Source organism: Gobio gobio (assembly GCF_949357685.1).
Source record: "Gobio gobio genome assembly, chromosome: 6".
In the NCBI taxonomy this organism is placed as follows: domain Eukaryota; kingdom Metazoa; phylum Chordata; class Actinopteri; order Cypriniformes; family Gobionidae; genus Gobio; species Gobio gobio.
Window position 1 is genome coordinate 61,870,287 of NC_137102.1, and position 6,787 is coordinate 61,877,073.

Sequence of the window (6,787 nt, forward strand, 5' to 3'; positions counted from 1 at the left end):
CCTGTGGCCGGTTCTCCACTGGTCCTCCATGACCCTGTGGCCGGTTCTCCACTGGTTCTTCATGACCCTGTGGCCGGTTCTCCACTGGTCCTCCATGACCCTGTGGCCGGTTCTCCACTGGTCCTTCATGACCCTGTGGCCGGTTCTCCACTGGTCCTCCATGATCCTGTGGCCGGTTCTCCACTGGTCCTTCATGACCCTGTGGCCGGTTCTCCACTGGTCCTCCACTTCTGATAGAGACTGACCACTGCAGACCGGGAACACCCACAAGAGCTGCAGTTTTGGAGATGCTCTGACCCGTCACAATCTGGCCCTTGTCAAACTCACTCAAATCCTTACGCTTGCCCATTTTTCCTGCTTCTAACACATCAACTCTGAGGACAACATGTTCACTTGCTGCCTAATATATCCCACCCACTAACAGAGATCATCAGTGTATATGCTAAATACAGAAGCTTTTTACATTTTGAAAAACCTCAAAATGTGCAGATATTGGCCAGCATGTACACTAGTCATTTGTAATATTGAAATCATAACTCGTCATCATGAGCTGTAAGTGTTGTGACGTGTGTCTGAATGATGTAAGCGCGAGATCTGCACATGTGAACGCAAGCGTTACATAAAGCGCGTTCCTCCGCGCACACAACAGCCTTTTGTTGCTCAGTGTGACACGCGCGTTCTACAGTTAATCCAGCGCGCGCGGCTTGTTCGGCGCATACGTCACTGTTTGTGTTTTGAGATGTTGATGCATCGCGGTGAAATAACGCGACGCGACGATCACGAGAGCCGCGTTTCCATCATCATCATCATCATCATCATCATCATCATCATCATCATCATCATCACGAGTTTTAAACCCGAACGCGCGTCCGCTGGTCCATTGAGTCGGACGCGTGCTGAACGCGCCGCATCCGCAACGCAATAAAAGCATTTTCAATAAAACGCGTTGAATGCATGAACCACACGATGTGTCGCGTGAACGCGGAATCACTCACCTATCTGCAACGCATGCTGGGAGAAGCGCTCAGCGGTGGCTCGACGCTCCAGTCCATCCTAATGGCAGCCGGAGTTTATGAATGAAGCCCGGAGAGCAGGCCACGCCCACCGCGGTGATGATGCGAGCGGCGGGATTCCTCCTCGATGTGCGTCAGAGAGGATGAGGAGGATGAAGATGAAGATGAAGAGGAGGATGAGGAGGATGAGGATGAAGATGAAGATGAGGATGAAGATGAAGAGGAGGATGAGGAGGATGAAGATGAGGATGAGGATGAAGAGGAGGATGAAGATGAAGATGAGGATGAAGATGAAGATGAAGAGGAGGATGAAGATGAAGAGGAGGATGAAGATGAAGAGGAGGATGAGGAGGATGAAGATGAGGATGAGGATGAAGAGGAGGATGAAGATGAAGATGAGGATGAAGATGAAGATGAAGAGGAGGATGAAGATGAAGAGGAGGATGAAGATGAGGACGAAGATGAGGATGAGGAGGGTCACTGCAGTCTTCACCTTTACTTATCATCATATGAGCGCGTGATTGATCATTTATCATCTCATCTGCACTGAGTCTTCTCAAAACGTCCAGTCTTTAAAACGCTATGAGGAACGTTGAATGGATGTTCTATTAATGTTACTGGAAGAACGTTTGCTCAGCGTTCTGAGAACGTTCCGTGTTAGCTCTGGTCTTTCATGTTAAGTTAATAAAATAATGGACAAGCTCTTATTATTTATGGAATATGGCAGTATTTATGCAGATGACAAATATTGCTTCTTACTAAGAGAACTTACAATTTACTTAAAAAGAAAGGAACAATTAAGCCATAAAGATGTCGAATTAAAATCATTTTAAAATTAATGCAATCAAAATAAAACACTCTAAAGTTAATAACATCAAAAAAAATGTAAAATAGATTTTTTTTAATGAATGCACTTAAAATAAAACAAATTGAATAATACAAATGTCAAAGTAAACATATTTTTAAAAATAAAAACAATATCCAAATTTATACAATTTATTAAATCACAAAAAATTTAAATTAAAAAAACTATTTTTAAATGAATATAATTCAAATAAAACATTAATTAAATCATAAAAACGTAAAATTGAAATGTCAAAATAAGTAATAATAACTAAATATCAAAATCAATCCAAATAAATAATACACTGACTAAAATTAAAATGATTTTAAAATGAATGCAAAATTAAACTTACTAAAATTAATTAAATCATAAAAATGTCAAATAAAAAATATTTAAAAAATAAAAAAACAATATCAAAATAAAACTTACTAAAATGAATTAAATCATAAAAATGACAAATTAAAAATATTTAAAAAGTAAAAAAACAATATCAAAACTAAACTTACTAAAATTAATTAAATCATAAAATGTCAAATTAAAAATATTTAAAAAATAAAAAAACAATATCAAAATTAAACTTACTAAAATTAATTAAATCATAAAATGTCAAATAAAAAATATTAAAAAAATAAAAAAACAATATCAAAATTAAACTTACTTAAATTAATTAAATCATAAAAATGTCAAATTAAACATTTTTAAAAAATAAAAAAACAATATCAAAATTAAACTTACTAAAAATAATTAAATCATAAAAATGTCAAATTATTATTATTTTTTTAAATAACTATTTTAAAATTAAATACTAAAATTAATTAAATAAAAAAGGTAAAATTAAAATATTGTTAAAATGAGAAATATCAAAATAAACAGTAAATCTGTGACTAAAATTATTCTAAAATGCATACTATCATAAAAACGTCAAATTAAAATAATTATATTTTCATAAAATAAAACACTTAGTAAAATTAATTGAATCTTAAATCTAAAATTAGTTTTAAATGATTTTAAAAGGAATTCAGTCAAAATAAAACACACAAAATCATAAAAATGTTATACTTTTAAAAAGAAAGCAAAATAACACTAAAATAAATTAAATGAAAAAAATCTAAAAATTCATTCAAAATAAAAAACACAAAAATGAATTAAATCATAAAAATTTTATGAAATTAATTTAAAAAATAATTCAAAATAAAATACTAAAATTAAATAAATCATAAACATGCAAAATTAAATAATTTATAATATATAATAATAATTGAATGCAAAATAAAAAAAAATGTTTTAAATGTTTATTACGTTCCGTGAACAAACGTGTTGATAGAGTGTTTGCTGAATGATTGTCAGATGAACATTAAAGCAGATCAGTCCTGGTTCCTCTCAGGTCCTGTGATGAGCTGGTGTGTTTATGGTTGCGAAGCTGCAGTTCCTGTGACGGACACACGGTGTCGCTGTGACATCACGAGAGTGAGACGCTGCTCTACTGGAGCCCAAGTCAACACTGATGTGTGTGTGTGTGTGTGTGTGTGTGTGTGTGTGTGTGTGTGTGTGTGTGTGTGTTCTTTACATCTGAAGCATGCGTGTGTTTACGCAAATGCTCGAAGTGTCCCACGTCAGTCTGTGGCTCGGGGACTCCAGTGGCCCTCGAGTGCAGGAGCCGCTCTATCAGATGACACACACACACACACACACACACACACACACACACATTACTGGAAGTCATCCGAACCGTGGGCTAAAGCCACTTCCTGTCGACTTCCTGCTCTAATGAACGCCTGTGACACTGCAGAAGCTCAGCTCATGATCATCTGCTTATGTTTCTATGAGTGTGTGTGTGTTCTTTATATGAGTGTGCAAATAAAGCATCACATATTGAGTCAAATCAACTGTGACGACTAGTGTACATACTGGCATACACACTGCTGATCTGTTAGTGGGTGGGATATATTAGGCAGCAAGTGAACATGTTGTCCTCAGAGTTGATGTGTTAGAAGCAGGAAAAATGTGCAAGCGTAAGGATTTGAGCGAGTTTGACCAGGGCCAGATTGTGACGGGTCAGAGCATCTCAGTTTGTGGAGTATGGAGCAGTCAGGGTGCCCATGCTGACCCCTGACCCCTGACCCCGCCCAAAGCACCAACAGTGGCCCGTGAGCACCAGAACTGGACCACGGAGCAATGGAAGAAGGCGGCCTGGTCTGAGGAAGCACAAATGCTTCAGGAATGGTTTGAGGAGCACAACAATGAGTTTGAGGCGTTGACTCGGCCTCCAAATTCCCCAGATCTCAATCCAATCGAGCATCTGTGGGATGAGCTGAACAAACAAGTCCCATCCATGGAGGACTTAAAGGATCTGCTGCTAACATCTTGGTGCCAGACACCACAGCACACCTTCAGGGGTCTAGAGGAGTCCATGCCTCGAAGGTGGTCATAATGTTATGCCTGATTGGTGTATGAGGTCATCATGACACTGAGAGTTTGTTGTCAAACACACGAGGAAAGCGGGACGACATGTGGGAGCGATGAGGAGGAGGATGTGGGAATACTGTGACGCAGCCGAAGGGAAGAGGGAGGCGCAGCTATTTCTGTCCCGCGATGGGGAATACACACTCAACTACTGACTAACGTCACCTACACACACACACACACACACACACACACACACACACACACACACACACACACACACACTTACACACAGACACTCACTCTTACACACACACACACACACACACACACACACACACACACACTTACACACAGACACTCACTCTTACACACACACACACACACACACACACACTTACACACAGACACTCACTCTTACACACACACACACACTCACACACACAAACACAGAAATATGATTATCTTGTGAATCTCCCTCAGCATCATCAGTCCAGCGCTGCGGCTCATTTAGTGTGTGTGGAGCGCGACTGAACTGATAATGTGTTGAATAGAGTGAAGATCTTCTCTTGTGTTCATCAGATAACAGCAGCACACACACACACACACACACACACACACTCACACACACACACGCAGGTCTGAGGAGGCGTGACGGACAGCAGGACTCGAGCTGTTCAACTGCTTATGAATGTGTTATTTCAAAATGTCCAATTTATCAAATTATTTTTAAAAAGTTGAACATTGTATCATTCTTCAGACATTATGGGAACGTTACAGCAACATTTTAAAAACGTTAGACGAACATAAACATATCAGAAATTATGTATTTGTGCAAACGTTATTAAAGAGTTATTATGTGAGATGGTGGTCCAGTGGGTTAAACCATGGAACTGATACCCAGAAGGTTGCTGGTTCAAGTAACCGGTGAGTAACCGGTGAGTAACCCGTGAGTAACCGGTGAGTAACCCCTGAGTAACCCGTGAGTAACCGGTGAGTAACCCCTGAGTAACCCGTGAGTAACCCGTGAGTAACCCCGTGTGTAACCCCTGAGTAACCCCTGAGTAACCTGTGAGTAACCGGTGAGTAACCCCTGAGTAACCTGTGAGTAACCGGTGAGTAACCCCTGAGTAACCCGTGAGTAACCTGTGAGTAACGCCGTGTGTAACCCCTGAGTAACCCGTGAGTAACCCCGTGTGTAACCCCTGAGTAACCCGTGAGTAACCTGTGAGTAACCGGTGAGTAACCCCTGAGTAACCTGTGAGTAACCGGTGAGTAACCCCTGAGTAACCCGTGAGTAACCCCTGGTAAACCTGTGAGTAACCCGTGAGTAACCCCTGGTTAACCCGTGAGTAACCCCTGGTTAACCCCTGGTTAACCCGTGAGTAACCCGTGAGTTACCCGTGAGTAACCCCTGGTAAACCTGTGAGTAACCAGTGAGTAACCCCTGGTTAACCCGTTAGTAACCCGTGAGTAACCCCTGGTTAACCCGTGAGTAACCCGTGAGTTTACCTGTGAGTTACCCGTGAGTAGGGTTGGGTACCGAAATCCGGTTCCAGTATGGCACCGGTACTTATATAACCGGTATGTACCGGACCGAATCAGAACGCAGATTTCGGTTCCTCATTTCGGTGCCAAAATTCAAACGTGCTTTCGGGTGCTTTGGCTGAGCCAGAGACAGACGCTCAGCGCTGGTCACATCACAACTCATGACAACTATTCAGTGTTTTCAACCACATCTCATGACAACTATTCAGTGTTTTCAACCACATCATGTTTATTTTAGGTTTCAGACATTTAAAAGCTCATAAGTAACTTAGGCTACTAGCAAAAAACACACACTGATGTCTATGAAAGCGGCAATGACAATCCTTTCAGACGATTATAATTTGACTAACGATACGTGTTTTATTCACATCAGATACATGCACATTATATAGTAACTATAGTTTACTCTATTCTTCTTCCAGTTCACTGGTCACTTACTTTCATGTGTTTCGTGAGACGAGAATTAACTCAAGTGTTGTAAATCCGACAGATCCGATTCTGAGGCGCAAACTAACATGGCGCCGTCCATTGCGCTTTATAGATCAACTAATACACATTCACTCGCACATTTGAACATCAGATAGTTCGTGACACAGTTAAGAAGTTTGTGAATATTTTGAATAAAAAGAAAAAACGAAATAAACCCGATACAGCGGAGCTGTCCGCGCTATTGCGGCTGCTGTGTGTCATGTGAGAAATATGACGCGTCGCCATGGAAACATTAAGATGATGCGTTCTAAAATATTTAGCCAGAGAATATGATCATATTTCAAAATAAAGCTGAAGCTGGAAGCTGGTTAGTAGCAGACCGAGAATACAGACTAGGCTAACTGCTGTTATTACTGTAACTGTTGTTTAGAGTTATATTAGGCCTGTTGTAGTTGGGTTAGGTGGCTATTAGGTTTTACTGTGAATTTGTAAATAAGTCAATTGTATTTTGTATTTATTTAAATTCATACATTTAAGTATACATTAAACT

General features: G+C 39.9%; 1 protein-coding gene across 1 annotated transcript in view; it reads right to left on the reverse strand.

Moving 5' to 3' along the window:
- cbarpa (CACN subunit beta associated regulatory protein a) overlaps positions 1-1,092 on the reverse strand; it is a 32,643-nt gene extending 31,551 nt beyond the window's left edge. Inside the window, exon 1 of the mRNA XM_079818399.1 lies at positions 996-1,092. The gene's annotated coding sequence lies outside the window, so the exon portion shown is untranslated. The remainder of the gene's footprint in view (positions 1-995) is intronic.
- Between the last annotated feature and the right edge of the window lie 5,695 nt (positions 1,093-6,787).